The 17,436-nt window shown below is 46.8% G+C and overlaps 2 protein-coding genes across 6 annotated transcripts in view; both read left to right on the top strand.

Moving 5' to 3' along the window:
* LOC142466363 (uncharacterized) overlaps positions 1-17,436 on the top strand; it is a 790,214-nt gene that overhangs the window by 591,591 nt on the left and 181,187 nt on the right. The gene's annotated exons all lie outside the window — the stretch shown is intronic.
* The window catches only part of LOC142466695 (uncharacterized), a 431,792-nt gene that overhangs the window by 385,916 nt on the left and 28,440 nt on the right, over positions 1-17,436 (top strand). For 2 of the 5 annotated variants that reach the window (XM_075572005.1, XM_075572006.1), the window contains exon 1: positions 6,180-6,263. The exons of the other annotated variants lie outside the window; for them this stretch is intronic. The gene's annotated coding sequence lies outside the window, so the exon portion shown is untranslated. Of the gene's footprint in view, positions 1-6,179; positions 6,264-17,436 lie in introns of those variants that run through there. 5 annotated transcript variants of the gene reach the window in all.

Here is a 17,436-nt window from a genome sequence, read left to right as displayed (position 1 = left end):
ACCCCATCCACCCTGTCTCTCCCGCCCCACACCCACCCACCCTGTCTGTCTCTTCTCTCCCCCCCCCCACACCCACCCACCCTGTCTCTCCCCCCACTACCCACCCACCCTGTCTCTCCCCCCACTACCCACCCACCCTGTCTCTCTCCCCACAACCCACCCACCCTGTCTGTCTCTCACCACCCACCCACCCTCTCTCTCTCTCCCCCACCCACCCACACAGGAAAATCAAATCCCGGGCAACGCCGGGTATATCAGCTAATAAAATTATAAACCTAGGGGACCGTTAAAACCATTTTCTTTTTTCCTTAGACAGAAAAACATTGTTACAGGAATACATTTTATAGTTGCAAATACATTCTTCTCGACACCTTATATCTGGTGGGAGACTCACGGACCTTTTGAATACATTTAAGGTATTATCACCATTACTGGGTCACAGAACTGACACTCTACAATTCCCAATATGGCTCAGGAGCACCCAGCCAGGCATAATACCTTTTTTTACTGGCCTGGGTACCCCTTCACTGTCACAGCCAGTACTGGCGGTGTGCGGCTTTTATCCAAAGGCAGCTCACGTCCAAACAGCTGTTGGTGTTTCAATTAAATTTCCCTTGTGCACTGTCTCCGTCTCTCCTTTGTGAACATCAATGATGTCAGCAAACGTCCCGACTTATTTCGTCACGCGAGTGATTTCCTCAGGGAATGATTAACTGACAGTGGTTATTGGTTTAAATAGCAACAGACACCACAGGTACAGTAAAATAGTCAGCTACCTCAGTGATGCTTTCTTTTTCATCATCACAAACCATCCACTGACAGGCAGTCCAAGCGTCACTCGTGACTGTTTCCGGGTATGTGCCAATTGCGGGTTCGTTGCACCTTCACGAGTTCCACTTGGACTGCACGTCTAACTGGCACATCGTCCTTATGAAAAATAAAAATATGTGATGAAAGAAACAATATTTTCCTGGAGCCACATTTTAAATTAAAATATTACACCGTCCTAGGCAAGGTCATCACAGAATTTAAACCGTAGTTTGCGCGCGCAGACCATAGGCCGCTCATGCGCAGAACGGCGAAAACGCCGTTCTGTGCATGCACAGAACTGAAAATCGGCGGATCGGCTTTTGCGGCGATTTTCACAATACGGCGGGCCCCTAGAACGGAACCCGCGGTATACCCGGTGCCCTGCTGTATTAAGAACATAACGTCTGATTTTCCCTCCCTGAGTGGAGAAGCACTTTGTAATACGGACCTTTCAAATGCTAAAACCTGTGCCAAGAACTAAGCCGCTAAGTATGACAAAGATCAAGATCCCTACAAATGCTTAATCAGAAATGGAAAGTTTTACATTCCAAGGTCCGACCTTAGCAATTTCAGCGCCCTGTGCGGTGAAATTTTTTGGAAGCCCCCCACCTTGCTGGAGTGCTCTCCCTTTTTCCCCACACTTACTATCCCCCCCACTGACATATTGTATTGTATGTCTTTATTTATATAGCGCCAAAAGTGTACTCAGCGCTTCACAAAGACTACAGTACAGGGGATTTTAGAAATACAATAAGTCCAGCAAAATCAGACAATGGGAAAGGAAATCCCTGCCCTGAAGAGCTTACAATCTAAGAGGTTTGAGGGGAAACTTAAAGAGACAACAGGTGAGGGAATAAGTGCTGTAGATGGGTGTGCTTGGCCACAATGGGTGGTATAAGTGACTGTGGGACAATAGCCATGAGTTCAGGCTATTGGGATGCTTGATTTGTGGGGCAAGTTTTCAGGTTAGTCAGTATTAAATCAGAAGATTAACACCATTTACAGGGGAAGAGTTGGCAGGGAGCCGTGGGTGAGATCAGGTGTGTATGTCTGGCTTCAGGCTTAGGGGAGATCCCCAGCAACAGGAAGGAGTAGATAGAGGGAGTGAATAGAGGATTTGTGTGGATGTTTTTTTTTATAGAGGGTTGTTGGGAGAGAGGTGTATAAATAATGGTGCAGTGGGGAGCGGGGAAGTTGGAGAGAACAGAGACATTCACCAAGGAGTGAGGAGACAGTAAACAGAAAATTCAATAGGGAGGGCATAGTGAGATACAGGAGGAGATACTTCTCAGTTATTGGAGGATAGGAGTAGTACAAATAATCACAGCTTTTAGAAAGTAAAGTTCTCACAGTTGTTGTTCAGAGTCGAGATCTTCCTCAAATCTTCACCTCCTATTTCAACTCCAAGATTAACTCCACACACTTACATGTTACACTTTGATGTTACACACAGCCATATACCCCCCCCCCCCCCCACTGACATATACTCTCTCCACCCCCACTGACACTTTCTCCCCCACATACACACTCTCCCTCCTCACTGACACTCTCCCCCACGCTGACACACAATCTCCCTCCCACTGACACAAAACGATGTACACAGCCTCACCTGTCTCCTGCCACCCATGCTGCTCCCATATTCTCTACACCATTTCCAGGCTCCTGAGAGCTCCTTCTGATTGGCTGCACTACCCAGCAGCAGCCAACCAGGATGGAGGTAGGGGGGGGGGGGAAGGGGGAGGGGAATCAAATGGGCCCACTATCCTACCCAACTCTACCAACGTACTCACTTATACTTTAGCAACATTGTCACGGGAGACCAGACCCATTTACACCTTTTTATCCGGATCATACATTGAGCAAAACAAGATAATGAAATAAATTGTAAATTTATTCACAGGAAAAGGCAAACACACAATGTTACACAAAATACAGGGGAAAATACACACTTATTTGGAGCTGGGGTACAAAGCTAAAACTCTTCTAGATGCAGGGAATACTAATAAGGATTTTCCCCTGATAACAGTTGCAAAACATAGGAGAGAAAATCTTCCAGGCAAATTCTGCTGAAGCAGTGCTTTTCTTGCTGGAAACTTAGAATCTTGAGAGAACTTGAGAATCTAAAAACTTGAGAGAATCTTTTTTACTCTTGGGGAATCTGAGAAAATGATGCGTGCCAAGGGTTATAATACCTCTCACCTTCATTCACAGTACCTATCTCCCTATCAGGAGCGTGAGATTATCCTTAGCAACCAGTCTGAGACAAACCAGTATCAAAAACAGGGTTTCTCAGAAATCTGAATGAACCCAGGGGTGGGTGCAATATGTCACCTCTGCCCCTCATTTCCTTCATGCCAACCGCGGTGACAGGCTCCGGCCAGACTACGGAAGCAGATTGAAATGTAAATGGCATCCCTTGATCTTAAAGATGTGGGTACTTTGTGTCCCTTCCTCCTGCCCAAATGGTCTTGACACCTCATACATCGTCTGTGTACAGGCATATGTTTTAAAACACACAGTTTAATAAAATTTACACTTTAAAATTATCCTAAGTCTTTCTGGTTATGGGGACTAGAATAAGAAATTTAAGACTGGACTTTAAAAGTCCCCTCACAACCCTATAGAAGATTGGAGTATTCCCAGAACCTCTAAGCAGGTTCTGGGTCACCTGTACCATACCTGGGTATCCCCACTAACCTGGGGATCCCTAATAGAGTTACAGGGATACTTTACACCCCTTCGCACCATTTACCTTTCTGGGCTGCGCTGAAGCAGGGAACCCCAGTGGGGAGTCGCGCAAGCGTTATCAAGGGGAGATATTGCCGAGGCAATGTGTCTATATGCAGCCGGGAATCATGCATGATTCCTGGGTACATTTTTGGAGGAGCCAGCACTCTGGGCCCCCACTACCTAGGCACATTCTGACCAAACTTTCTCCGCAACCCTCCCCCCTCCCCCCTTGAAACGCATATGACAGCAATCCCTGTTGCTGGCATCCCTGGAGAGGTAAAATACAGAAACGTATTTATTGTTGCATAATCACAGGATTGACAGGTAATGCATATACAACAGTTAGGTCCAAGAGCTGACACTCTAGGATCCCAAAACATGGATCAGAGGTAACCAAACAGGCTTAACCTTTATTAGTGAGCCTGGTCCCCTCTTCACCATCACAAACATCGCCATGATCCCTAGCCGAATTCAAATTGCGCCCACCCCCCAATTCCGCTTGCTACTCAAAGGGGATCCCTCAGCAAACCCGGCCAAAAGCAGCCGGCCGCATCCCTATTGGGATACCTTTCTAGCCATGTCGCCATACTTTTGCCGATTACCGGGGATGCCACCTTCCTGACCAGCTTTTTGCCTTGCTCCCCTAAACCCGCATCCGCCCTCCCTGAAACAATTGGCATGGGAATGCTGCCCCCCCACAGGTGGAGCACCCGTGCCTGAAATGGCAGTTGTAATCGCAATGGGCATCGTTAAATGCCCCAAAAACACCCGGCTGGCACCTGTCCTGCGTGCCCTTTCCCCCCGTATTACCTCCCCCTTCGCCCCCCCCCCCCAAAGGGGGATGGTCCCTCCATCCTGATCCAAAGATCCATATCCTTCATGTCCCAAGACATCTGTCCCTGCCTTAATGTCATATTTTGTCTGAACTTCTCATATATCCACCAACCCATACCTATCTGCCTGTGCTGTTCTTCCCCCATCGCCTACAACCGCTGCACATGTCACGCCACCCCACCACCTACAACCACCGCAGTTGGCCATCTTGCCACCACATCACCTGCAACGGCTGCAGGCGGCCGCTCAAATATTTCTGTGTCACCCTGCCTCCTGCCACTGCTGAAGGAGGCTGCTGCCCAAACCACAGCCTCTTCCTGCTGACTGCACCTATTGCAGCCAGCCGCCGCACCCTTTGCAGCATATCCCCACCATCCGCATTCCTGGCTGGGGCCACCCTCGTTACTTGGCGAATGCCAAGCAGCAGCGGTATATTTACCTTGTCCGCCCTCCTAGCCCTGACCGCTCCCATGGCCATGTGCGCTCGCTAGCAGGCCAGCGGTGAATGTGTTTGTGTAGGTCGGCAGTGACACTTAGCAGCAGGTACCCATGTTCAATCCCGGTGGGGGGTGTCGGTGATGCATACTGCAGTAGGCAGATATAGGGTGACACTGAAAGGCCTCAATGAGGACCTCAATCTGAATTGCTTCTTCTAGGAGTCTATCACAGATCACCCTATATCCGCCTACTGCTGTATGCACCACCGACTCACCCCCACCGGGATCGAACATGGGTACCTATTGCTAAGTGTCTCAGGTTTCATTACCTCATAGCCTGCCCCACTACAGCATCTATCACCATATCATGTACTGGATCATCTCATAACAGATTTCTGCATTGCCAATCAAGCCTTTGGCACTACACTCTACATCAAGCAAGCCGGCTTATAGAACCTTCTGCCTCCATCGTCCATGAACCTCTATACCCCCACCACTCTACCACTCTTTACCCTTGCGTCTCTAGTCCGAAAATATACCCGAGATCCGATTCATATCTCATCAGTCATAACACAGCCAGTCGGCCACAGCGCGCATTCACACTTCGGTCACCATCGTTTCCAAGGACGCGTTGCAGAGCCAGCGGTTGAACAGCTGATACGCACATACTTGTTCAAAATGGAGAAGGACTCTGGTCCACCTGACACAGCTATACCAGGCGAACCTTTTTTTCAAAATGGTCGCTCTTTATCTGTGCAGGACACCCGAGATTGAACTTTCGCAGGCTTTTTTTGGATTTTCTGAAATGTTTAATTGTTTGGTATGATTGACAACCGCCCACCACCCCCCCCCCCCCCCCCTGCAGAAGATCCCTATGTGTGGATCGAAACGTCGGATTGTGTATAATTTTTCAGTATATTATTATTTTGATTACATACTGAGTGCGGTCTCTTTCTTTACCATTTTCACCGACGGTAACACATGCTCCAGATTATTTTATGGGACAGGCATCAGGCCTCTAAACCACCACTACCGGAGTGAGCTAGGTGTGAGGGAGCGTGCGTGTGCAGTACTTTAGTTGTATTCTAGCATCAGGGGTTATGTCATATCCAGGTTACCTCCTTCATATCAACATTGGCCAAAAGGGAGGAACTGAAGCAGCTTTACAGAAATATATTAAGGACAAGGAAGAGTATACACATCTACATGCAGAAGAAACTATCTTTCCCTACCACAGTGCCTGGGAAATGTTACTGTCTTGTTTCTAATCTACACAGTATGTGACAAGTGATCTGTTTTGAAGTCTAGAAACTACAACTCCCATGATCCCCTTAGTGTGAGCATGTGCAGTAGGACACAGAGCGGTGACCTGGATGTAGTCAGTGTCTCCACTTCCGGGAAAGAGAAGAAGAAGAAATAAAGTTTCGCAGGAAGCACACAGGAGCCTTTTCTGTAAGTAACTTACTTTGTATTCAAAGCATCAGAGCAGGTATATGCAAACATGTGGCGTTTCAGGACAGACACGTCCTCTCCTCAGACCATACACCTTACTGCAATTAAATACCTATTTACATACACAAAGCGCTTAGTCTAAAAAATACCTGTTGGGCAAACGTACCTAGTGTGCTCATAAAGCTATACCTAAAAGGTGAAGGATGTGACCGACCCCAAATACAGAGCCTTGAGAAAGTCACTGTTTGTGACGAAACGTGTTGGCGTGTGACGTCAGCACGCGGTGGCGCGCATACGGCAGGCGGAGCCAGGCCAGGTTTGAAGTTGTTTTGTGCTACTATCTGGACACTACATGCTCACAGCCACCCCATCTCCTACCCCTTGTGGCGCCGCCATTGCTGTGAAGTTAATTGATTCACAGCAGCTTTTCAACCTGGCTGCTATTGAGATTCCAGTGTGGTTTATCCACTTGCTACCACAGGAGGACATTGTACCATACACTCCACTGGCTAGTGGGAGTTATATTCTGGTGTATGTATCATCTCTACATCAAATGGTATACTGTGGACTGTTCTCCCTCATGGATTAACCCCTTCATCACCTATTAGTCCTGGCAACCTGTCTGCTATATCCATCTGCGCTGACCCGCTGCTGGTTACAGACAGTCTCAATTGATTGTGTTTTTACCCACAATCCTACTATTTTTACAGTATTATGCTATGGAGCTGGTGCTTCTTTCTTTTAGTTTTTTTTGTAGATATCTGTGATCTGGCAAGATCATATCAAGAAGTTTTGCCTCCCCATACAGACTGGGTCCTGAGCTGGACTTTTTCATCTTCACTTCATGTGTTTTGTTCTTAGTTAATTATTTTGATGTTATATTAACCTATTGATTTATTTAAAAAAAATGTATATTGATTATATTTATGCACATATGCTAATTTAGACCTTATTCCACTATACACAGCGCTACTCTTTGTTTGTTTTAGTATATATCAGTGTTCGACAAATAATTATAACCACAAGCCCGTGGCGAGCCGTGCTGCGGCTCTATTAATTCCCCTGCTCGCGCCAAAATTAAATTTTTTTTTTTTAAATAAATAATCTCTCTCCCTGATTGGTCTGACGTGGGGAAGAGGGCCGGCTGGCAGCTCTGGGTCAGCCTCTCTGCCCCCGGCTTGCTGCCAGGGGCGGTAGGAGCAAGGGAGGCGCTTCCCCTCCGCCCCACGCTCCTTTGGCACCCGCGTGGGCAGGTTAATGGGAGCGGTGAAGCAGGCTGGCTGCTCTGACTTCTGTACCCATGGATCCGGGTGGGGGGGGGGGGGGGGATGCACGCGCAAGCAAAGGTGGCTGCTGGATCCAGGCGTCACCGCCTGGCCACGTTTCCCATCGGGGAGGTTGGTGTGGCCGTGCGGATGTCCCCCGTGATGTCCCCCGCATGTCCCCACATACACTCCATTTCCCCCGCAGGCCCCCACATACACCCGATTTCCCCCACAGGCCCCCCGCAGGCCCCCCAATGTCATCCGCAGACCTCGATGTCGCCCGCAGGCCCCAGATACCCACATACCTCTGGTGAGTGAGAGGGTGTGTGTGAGTGAGAGGGTGTGTGTGAGTGAGAGGGTGTGTGTGAGTGAGAGGGTGTGTGTGAGTGAGAGGGTGTGTGTGTGAGTGAAAGGGTGTGTGTGTGAGTGAGAGGGTGTGTGTGTGAGTGAGTGTGTGAGTGTGTGTGTGAGTGAGTGGGGGTGTGTGTGAGTGTGTGTCTGTCTGTCTGTCTGTCTGTGAGTGATTAAACCATCTCCCAAAGATCCAATGCTCACAACTATGGGTCGACCTGGAGGGTCAACCAGCGATTTATGGATCTTTGGGAGATGGTGGAATACCGGAATCACGGGATGTGGACAGCTCAGAAATGCAGATTCCTTGACATTAATAACAGCAAGGATTTTACCAAAATCAATCAACTCATCCAGTTCTATTGAATATATATGAGGCGGGTCTCCCCTTAAACGTTCATAGCTGTTCTCATCCCCCAATTGTCTAACCGCTTCTTGTTTGTATTGATGAACTGATAGAACAACAAGAGCACCCCCCTTGTCAGCATTTTTTAAAACAATGTTATAATTCTTTTTCAGTTGGTCAATTTGTTCAATTTCAGAATATGTAATATAGTCAGAATCTACGTGTGAATAAGAGAAACCATTTGCTAACAATCTTAAATCTCTTTCAACTAGTCGCTCAAATGTAGTAATGAGTGGACCTCTATTAGAATTGGGGCAGAATAGGCATTTCTTTTTAAACCCTGAGACTTGATGCTCAAAAAATGGTTGTGCAAACGTGTTTATGGGTTCCCCCTGTTGGTGCAAAAGATCATTTAAATCTGACAATGTCCAACATTCTTTAAAATCAAGATCATTAGATGATAACTCATTATTAGTTGTAACATCAGCATTGGAAGGATGTAACTGTGGATGGGATACATTCTCTATACAAGTTGATATATTATGATTAAAAGTTTTTATGGAGGATTCTTGTCACTCTTGTTGAATTAATCTTCCATAAAAACTTTTTCAAATTTGAGAAGTCTTATTACCTTCAACTGATGGGAACAGCGATGGGGTCAAATATGGCCCCATCGTATGCGAATCTCTTCATGGGTATTTATGAACAGACCCACCTCCTGAATGACGCACCACATACTGGATGCATTCTACATTATAATCGGTATATAGATGACATCTTTATACTATGGGACTAGCTGAGAGACCCGGCGTTGCCCGGGATGTAATGTTCCCGCTCCTCTCTCTCTCCTCTCTCTGTTTGTCCCACATTCACATCAATCCAGTCCCCCCCCTCCCTCCTTTACAGCTCTGTTTGTCCCCCTTTACAGCTTCATGCAGTGTGTGTGTGCGTCAGTCATTGTGTGTGCGTCAGTCAGTCACTGTGTGTGTGTGCGCGCGCGCGTCAGTGAGTCTGATGCAGAAACACAAACACACAGACTGACTGACGCACACACACACAGTCAGCATGTGTGTGTGCCTCAGTCAGTGTGTGCGTGCGTGTGCGCCTCAGTCAGTGTGTGCGTGCGTGTGTGCGGCAGTCAGTGTTTGTGTGCGTGCATCAGTCACTGTGTGTGTGTGGGGGGGGGGTGTGCGCGCGCACGCGTCAGTGTGTGTGTGTCAGTCAGTGTGTGTGTGTGTCAGTCAGTGTGTGTCAGTCAGTGTGTGTGTGTGTCAGTCAGTGTGTGTGTGTCAGTCAGTGTGTGTCAGTCATAGTGAAAAAGAGAAACTATACTACAACCAAGCGCTCACCTATTGTGAAATATGTGTACAATAAATTTTAGTGAAGATAAATTAAATAAATGTGACAATTAGTGTGTCCAAACTTGATAAGGATAACCACTAAACACAATAGTCCACAAACCACCAAATTAGGGGAGGGTATGGGAATGGGCTGCCTAGGACTATAAACAAGCTATTCCATATAGCTATAAACAGAAGTGTTAGTACAGTGCGCGCGCGTCAGTCAGTGCGTGTGTCAGTGTGTGTGTGTCAGTCAGTGTGTGTGTGTGTCAGTCAGTGTGTGTCAGTCAGTGTGTGTGTGTGTCAGTCAGTGTGTGTCAGTCAGTGTGTGTGTGCACGTCAGTTAGTCTGTGTGTGTGTGTGTGTGTGTGTGTGCGTGTGGCTGTCAGGGGTTGTGTGCGTGTGGCTGTCAGGGGTTGTGTGCGTGTGGCTGTCAGGGGTTGTGTGCGTGCGGCTGTCGGGTTGTGTGCGTGCGTCCGTCAGTGTGTGTGTGTGCGTGCATCAGTCAGTGTGTGCATGCGTCAGTCAGTGTGTGTGTGTGGGTGCGTGCGCCAGTCAGGGTTTGTGTGCGTGCGCCAGTCAGGGTTTGTGTGCGTGCGTCAGTCAGGGTGTGTCTGCGTGCGCCTGTCAGGGTTTGTGTGCGTGCGTCAGTCATAGGGCAGGCGCGGGGGGGGGTGTGAAGGGCAGATGTGGGGGGGTGAAGGCAGGCGGGGGGGGTGAGGGGGAGGGGGTGAAGGGTAGGGGGCTGGGGTGAAGGGGCGGGGGTGAAGGGTAGGGGGCGGGGGTGAAGGGCAGGGGTAGGGGGTGAAGGGGCGGGGGTGAAGGGGCGGGGGTGAAGGGTTGGGGACGGGGGTGAAGGGTAGGGGGCGGGGGTGAAGGGTAGGGGGTAGGGGGCGGAGGGCAGGGGTAGGGGGGGTGAAGGGTAGGGGTGGTGGGTGAAGGGCAGGGGTTGGGGGGTGAAGGGTAGGGTCAAGGGCAGGAGGGGGTGAAGGGCAGGGGTAGGGGGTGAAGGGCAGGGGTAGGGGGGGTGGGTGAAGGGTAGGGGGGGGGGTGAAGGGTAGGGAGGGTGAAGGGCAGGTGTAGGGGTGAAAGTGAGGCACAAATTGTTGGCAGGAGTAAAATGTCCACACACACACACACACACACGACGGGAGTGAGAGGTGGTGAAGAGTGGGACTGGCGCATATCCGAGGAGGCTGCTTGGCCCCCCAGCGGCCGGGGAGATAAGGGAGCGCCGGGGAGGTAGCGCCGGGGGTAGTTAGCGCCGGGGAGGTTATTGGCGGGGTGGTAGCGGCGGTGAGGTAAGGGAGCAGCGGGGAGTTAACGGCGGTGAGGTAAGGTAGCGGCGGGGAGGTAAGGGAGCATTGGCGGCTGGGGTAGGAGGGCCGCGCCTCGCTTACCCTCCGTCTTTCCGGGAGCCTGTTGAGAGCGATGGGGGAGGAGCCTGAAGTTGGCAGCAGGGGCAGGAGGGCCGCGCTTCCCCTCCGTCCGGGAGCCGGTGCAGGGCGGCGCACGTGATGGGGGGGAAAGAGGAGGGGGGGACGGACAGCGGGTGGGGGAGGGGGGGTGGTGTGTGTGTGTGTCTCCTTTGGCCCGTCACTCCGCCTCAAGCCAATGAGAGGTGTGCGGGGGCGGGCGGGCCAAGGGAGCAATCTAGAAATAGAACAAGCCCTTATTACGGCCAGAAACAAGACCAGGGTGGAGCTTTTGACACCGGTCAACAAAACACAGGACATTGATCGTTTTAATGTTGTCTCAACATATAGTACATCCTCGAGGTTGATACAAAACAGTATCAGGGATAACTGGCACATTCTAACCAACGATAAAAAAATTGGAAAGAACTTTCAGCTGCCACCTCTTTTTTGTTATAAGAGAGGGCGTAGCGTGGGGAACATGCTTACTTCAGCAGATCCTGTGGATAAATACTCTACCAGAACGACCTGGCTCAAACAATCACCTGGAGTCTACAAATGCAAGGGTTGTGTTAATTGTCAATACCTTCTGTTAGGTAAAACCTATGCACACCCACACAGTGGTATTCCCATAAAAATCTCGCATTTCTTAAACTGCGAATCACGCTTCGTAGTGTACATTATTAGATGCTCCCGCGGACTGCACTATGTGGGGAAAACCACAAGAATGTTGAAAGAACGTATTGCGATGCACAGGTCCTCTATAAGGAAGGCACTTTTGGAGACCACAAACCAAGATGAGTTGAAACACCAGCCAGTGGCTAGGCACTTTAAAAATCTGAAACATAGCCTGGCCACGTTCCGTTGCATGCCGATCGCACAGGCACATGTTTCAAAGAGGGGCGGCAATAGGAACAAACTGTTATTGCAAATGGAAGCAAGACTCATCTATAATCTGAATACGGTGACCCCAAAGGGTCTTAATGAGGACCTTAATTTGGGATGTTTTCTATAATTGGCCTTTTTTATGAATGGCCTTTCATTTACTGTAGTTCTGCTGTTCCTTACTGCATGCACATGAAACGTACGGTGCGCTGCTGCTGCAGTCATTGTTTGTATTATCTTCCTGCCTGCTGTCTCAGTCTCTCTGTGTGTGACTCTGGGATATAGGGTATTGTAGGGTAGTAGTATGTACAGATATCAGACACGGCGTGTCTAAATTGTTTTTAGTTTTCTTTGTGTAAATATGTATATCCCTCGTGTGTTCACATATCCCTTTCCTTTTGTGTTAGTATGGATGGTTTCTATGTTACACTGTTGTGTTTGATGAGCCTTGTCCCATAGGATTGATCCAGTTTATTGATGTGCTGTAAGGGGTTTTTTTTGGCTACATTACCAGTTGTTATTTATGGGAAGCATTACTCCCTTTTTTTTTCTCCCCATAGTTAGCTTATCATTATTTCCATTTTTTGGGTTGATTGGTGCTTTGTTGCTGCCTGTATAGACAGCCTATGGCTGTCCTTCACTCTTTCTGCATGCCGCATTGACTTTAGCTTGGGTATGGGCAGGTACGCCATCTAGTGGTCGTTCTGGCAGGCAGACAGGCTGTAAGACTGACCTTACTATAGGGTAGATACATTGTAGTAGTGATTGAAGGCAGATCAGTGAGGTCATTACCTTCACAGACACCCCCTCCAAGATGGCGACGGCTCATTACACACACCTGGCAGGTGATTTTTGCAGAGATTTGGATTTTAGGTAATGTGAGTCAGGTGTGTTTGTCACATGTGGTGAGGGTATATATATGCTTGTCTGTCAGTTTGTCATTGCACCCCCTTGAGAAAGGTCCTATTCCAGGACCGAAACGTCGGATTGGGTGACTTATCTTTTCTATTCAGATGCCCAATACTGTACAGTTTTTCATGATTACTGAACCGAGTGCAGTCTTTCTTTACCGGACGAGAGAATGGTAATGTTGTTTTTCTATTATTTGAGACTAGCACCTGTCTATATGAACCAGTACATTGAGTGCAAGCTGTGATGTTTGTTTTGACTATTTTTTTATGAGCTGTGCACCTACAAGATATATATTTTGCACTTGCATGGGATTTATGGAGTGGCAGTGGATTCCTGCAAAGTTTGCTATTGATTGGAGTAATCTTCAGTGACATTGACTTTTATACATTGACATTTTCTGATTGCAATATCATGGAGGAATTTGCCGATATGTCTGACATTTTTGCTAACATCTCTGTTTCTATGGGGTATACAGATGAACAGATCACACAGATCAGATATAATGAGACAGCGGAGACTATCTTTGGACCAGATAAACCCACAGATGTATTTAATGACTTGGTGAAATTGAAGAAAAGAGAAACTGATTTTTATTTGCATGCAACTACGTTCTCATATTATCATAAAGAGAAATTACTCCCTCGTGGGTTTCGCATTAAAAATCAGCCTACCATAGGCCTCAGTGACCCAGCTTTCTGTAAAAAATGGGTCTCAATCCTAAATAAATGTTCATTTGATCTAACAATCTTAGTTATTGAACAGTCTACAAAAGAGTTGGTGAAAATCAGGAAGGACATTAAGTCAATTGAGGATAAATATGGTGACATACTGACAGCTGACTCTGATACTAACTGGTTAGAAAAACTACAATCCACTGTAGATACCCACAAGGCCAATCTTTTTGCATACAAAAGGGACAAATTAAAACAAGTGACCCTTGACTATAAGGAAAGGAAGGTGTACAAATGGCTTCTGGGCCTCAATGACAACCCAGAGGGTAGATCCTACCAAAAGAGGGGCTACTCTCGCTCCAGAAAAGGGGCTGCGGGTGGGTCCGGCTATAATACCAGTGACACTGATATGTCAGACGCTCAGGACAGTACTGCCAACACTGACCCTTTTTTAGGCCAGGCTTCGGCTGCCCAAAAAAAGCCCCTCTTACCCGACCTAGAAGCTGGAGACCGATCAGGAGGGGGGGGGGGGGGTGGAAACACAAGATTCCTGCCACGCTCATCCAAAACCAGGGCGGGCAGGGGGAGAGGGCAGAAACAGTGATTCATAACATCTCCCAATATGAGTTGTCGCCAGCTGAAACCTCAGTCCTCAGTATGGGGCTATCATTTGTGCCCACTCACCAACAGAAATCTTTTGAGTGGGAGGTGGATATGTTAAAACTTAACCGACGATTGAAATTGAAGGATTACTTCAGCCATATTGATTCTGGCCAGGTGGATACGAATGGTGACTGTATGAAACGCTTTAAACCTATCAGTACCTTTGACCCACAAGTGGTAAATTCAAGTATAACAACTTTCATGGGACTACTGGAAAGAGACACTAGGCATGCAATTAAGAGCCACAAGTCTAGTTTTTATAATTTAACTAGAGCACAACATGGAGCATTGAAATCCCTTAGAGACAACAGCAATATTATCATCAAAGCTGCGGACAAGGGGGGAGCCATAGTGGTGATGGCATACAAAGATTACCGGGAAGAAATAAGGTCACAGCTGAGCAATGGGAACCAGTACAAAAAAACATCTGGTGATCCAACTGCTAACTATAAAAAATAAATTGATGGTGTTATCGCGATGGGCAGCAGTAATGGGTGGATCTTGGAAGACACTGCAGCATTCCTCATTCAGGACTTTCCGGTAATTCCGGTGCTATACACACTCCCTAAGGTGCATAAATCCTTGACAGCCCTGCCGGGAAGACCCATCATATCAGCGCGGGGCTCCCTTTGTCACCCTATCTCTCAATATGTAGATTTCTTTCTCCAGCCTGTTGTTCATCTGATGGCTTCGTATACTAAAGACACCACAGACGTCATTGGGAAATTGGCGAGAGTCGATCAGGATCTGACGGATGTCCTGCTAGTGACGCTAGACGTGGCAAGTTTGTACACAAATATCCCACACCAGGATGGGATGAATGTCATCAGGCATCAACTTGAAAGACATCCTGTGGAGATGGGACCGCCCATGGAATTTCTCATGACGCTTATTGGTTTGATCTTGCACAAAAACTTCTTCAAGTTTGAGAAGTCATTCTATTTGCAACTGATGGGAACCGCGATGGGTTCCAATATGGCCCCATCGTATGCGAATCTCTATATGGATGCCTACGAGCAAACTCACCTCCTCAACGATGCACCACACTCGGAGTGCATTCTACATTACAACAGATATATAGATGATATCTTCATGCTTTGGAAAGGGACAGAGCAGGATCTGTCGGAGTTTGTGGCACACATCAATGGGATACCATCCACCATCAGGTTCACAGAAAGTCATGACACAAAGGAAATCAAGTATTTGGATACAGTGGTCTTTTTGGATGATGGGAAGCTCAGGACACGGGTTTTCCACAAACCAACGGATAGAAACACTCTGCTGGATGCCAGGAGCCATCATCCAGCTACATTGAAAAAGGGTCTTCCATACTCACAAATGCTGAGAGCCAAGCGCATCACTAGTAATCCCTTGGAGGTGGATGTTGCGTTAGAGAAGATGGCGGATTGCTTCAGACAAAGAGGGTATGACAATGGAGAAATAGAACAAGCCCTTATTAAGGCCAGTAACAAGACCAGGGTGACCTTTTGACACTGGTCAACAAAACACAGGACATTGATCATTTTAATGTTGTCTCAACATATAGTACATCCACGAGATTGATACAAAACAGTATCAGGGATAACTGGCACCTGTCTCCAAAATGTTTTTTGAAGAAAAAAGTGGCACTGTGTGCTCATTTGCATGTCATTTCCCAGAATCCCTTGCTGCAGTGGAAGTGCTGTGTGCTGGGTGATAATGGTGAAAGGCGGGGTTGCAGACCTGCCTAAGACATGCACATGAGCATACAGTTGTATTTACATTTGCATATTTGCTTTGCTATGGAGGGTTTTTGTCACTTTTTTTACTCACCATAACTTAATTCTGTGTGTGTGTGTGTGTGTGTGTGTGTGTGTGTGTGTGTGTGTGTGTGTGTGTGTGTGTGTGTGTGTGTGTGTGTGTGTGTGTGTGTGTGTGTGTGTGTGTGTGTGTGTGTTGTGTATACACATACACGCGCACAGTGGCTTGCAGAAGTATTTTATTTTGGATATATAGGATACCGTTCGGATGAAGGTTAGATTAATGATCAAATGTGCAAAAATTAGTGCGAATAAATTTAAGCAATAAAACATTCTGTTTCATGCGGTATTATTTATTAAGCTCCATTAGACGTTTAACACATTCGAACGAGCGTCAACTCTCATTCAAGTCAATGGGAGTTAACGTTCTTTGGACGCGTTAACCCGTAACAGATTTGGTAGCGCTGGTTCCCCCTGTCCTGTGTCCACTAACCCCCCTCCCCCCTGCTGCGCACAGGTGATTGAACATTTGTAATTGTTGCACTTGTTCCCCTTGGTCTCTCTCCCCCCTCCTGTGAGGTGAGGTGCAGGTGGGGGGGGGATTCAGTAATCATTTATAATTGGGCTACTTTTGGGCTATTTCCATGATGTTATTGGGCGGGATTTTTAGGAACTATCTGGCAACACTGATCCTCTTTTTCTCTTCTCCCACAGCACAGTAAAATGGCGCTCTCAAAGCAGGCAAAATTACTGTTGCTGATGGAGAATGTTTATTTGAAATCTTTGCTCTTGGATGAGAGTGAGACAAATGTGCATGAAATTAATTGACAGCGACAAACACATGGCGAGTTTGCAGATTTGAGCGGAGATAGAGGGGGGAGCAGGAAAATTAAATCCAGGGCAACATCGGGTATATCAGTTTGTCATATATATGGAATGCTTTTTCAATGTCAAATTTCTGTGTGAAATGTATAGCATACACAAACTTAAAATGAATAATGTAGACTTGGTTCCAAAAAAAAAAGGACTTTATTAACATAAAAAATGGAATAACGTTTTAATTTCTTTTTAATGAACGTGAACATAAAGAAAGTAATACATTATATAAAATATATATATATTATATATATATATATATATATATATCTACTGTTCTTCCTGAACTGCTTTCAACACACAGAAATGTATGTCATGTCTTAGAGCCATTCTCTTGATGGGATTCAATGTGTGCATCATTGGGATAAGACTTTTAAAAAAATTCAAGTCTTCTTCTTGCAGCAGACTCCTTTGGGACGTTCTCTTGTAACGAATTTGTTAATAATTGAATTTTCCTTTCTTCTAGAGATAAAAGTTTTTTTTTTAATTCATTACTTGTTTTTACTTTTTTTGTTGGAGGTTCTGGGATATTGGTATTATACGTATGTTCTTCAATTGGGACATCAATTATAATATCTTCAGAAATGTTGACAATTTCTAAGTTTGAATCCGTGTGAGCTGGCTTCATTTGTTCTTTAATAAATAACATCATTTTAAAAAATGGCCAGGATGAAGAATAGTCAAATGAGCTTGATGCAGCGTCCCCAGAA

The sequence above is a fragment of the Ascaphus truei genome, chromosome 15 (assembly GCF_040206685.1).
Source record: "Ascaphus truei isolate aAscTru1 chromosome 15, aAscTru1.hap1, whole genome shotgun sequence".
NCBI lineage: Eukaryota > Metazoa > Chordata > Amphibia > Anura > Ascaphidae > Ascaphus > Ascaphus truei.
This window is presented reverse-complemented; position numbering and strand designations above follow the sequence as displayed.